The sequence below is a fragment of the Babylonia areolata genome, chromosome 19, assembly GCF_041734735.1.
Source record: "Babylonia areolata isolate BAREFJ2019XMU chromosome 19, ASM4173473v1, whole genome shotgun sequence".
Classification (NCBI taxonomy): domain Eukaryota; kingdom Metazoa; phylum Mollusca; class Gastropoda; order Neogastropoda; family Buccinidae; genus Babylonia; species Babylonia areolata.
In genome coordinates, this window is record NC_134894.1 from 38,949,722 (window position 1) to 38,951,278 (window position 1,557).

Here is a 1,557-nt window from a genome sequence, read left to right on the forward strand (position 1 = left end):
TTAAAAAAAAAAGAAAAGAAAAAAAGATACATGTTATGTTGTATGATATGATATGATATGATATGATATGATATGATATGCTATGCTATGCTATGATATGATATGATACTATATTATATTATATTATATTAATGAGACTGTTACGTTATGCCATGTCAAGTTGTCTTCAGTTTTAACATTAAGTTTCGGATTAAGGTGCTGTAGGTCAGGTTATAGGCGGAAAGTCAAAATTAGCACACGGTTTATTGTAGGAGGCTACACTCTGAAATTAGGGTACACCTATAGTTAATTATAGGATGTAGGTTAACAGCCTACTCATGTGGCGTGCTGTGCCTAAAATTGGAGCGTTGTAATGCTGTTGTCAACGCTTTTTTTTTTTAAATAATAATTATTAGGATGTTATATCTACATAATGTTGTACACAGTAGGCCTGTACCACAAGAACAGCAAGGAATAGCATGCTCTTTCTCTTTTGTATGTAGATGGGCGCGGGGATCTGCTTGCGTGCGTGTGTGTGTGTGCGTGTGCGTGTATGTGTGTTTATTTGTTTGTGTGTGTGTGTGTGTGTGTGTGTGTGTGTGAGCGCGCGCGCGCGCGCGCATCGCTGTGCTGGGTGCCAGTACCGCTGCTCAAAAGTGAAGCGGGTGCCTTAAGTAGCCTATTGATTGTGAGAATTACGTCATGTGTGTGAGGGAGGGGTGGGTTTCGGGGAGGGGGAGGGGGGGAGGGTAAGGAGGAGGGCGAGCGGAGATAAAGAGAGCGGAGTGGGGGGGGGGGGGGGGAGGGGAGCAGAAGCTATCAATGCTGTGATGGCGAGCAGTTAGAAATGAAACCTCTGGTCACAATCTGACACGTTGGTCTTGGAAGAAGAAGAACAACAACAACAACAACAGCCCACAAATAAACTCGCAAGATAAAACACCAGGTGTGTTAGGTATCTATGTCGTATCCTCACAGAAATAATCATACACAAGAACTCTCTCTCACTCTGTGTGTGTGTGTGTGTGTGTGTGTGTGTGTGTGTGTTCAAACTACGAGCACTACTCGATATTATATATCCTTTCGAACTTCCCAGATAACAGTCTGAAAATAGCCCCCCCACCCCAACCAGGCCCACCCCCCACCCTCACCCCCATGTTTATGTGAACGCAGCGTACCAAGTTTAGCGTAGTCAGGAAATAATATGAGGGGGGTCTCGACACTTTGTTAAATATCAAACCCTGTCCTTCGGGATTTCGTGTGGAAATATATCTGACGTCTTTTAATTGCATGCTCGTGACTCCTGCAGAGTCAGTGCATTAAACTGTGCGATCAACTGTGATTCAGACGTGGCTGTTCAACCCTTAAAAGTCGATTCAAGTTAACTGGCTTAATAATAATAATAGATATGATAATAACGATAATAATGGTAATAGATATGTTAATAATGGTAACCATCGTCACTATGATAATGATAATAATCCTAATCAAAACAATATGAAGAAGATGAAGTTTTACACAGAACAATTCTAGTAAAATATTCCTCACCGCGAATTTGCGCGTTCAGTCCCTCGTTAA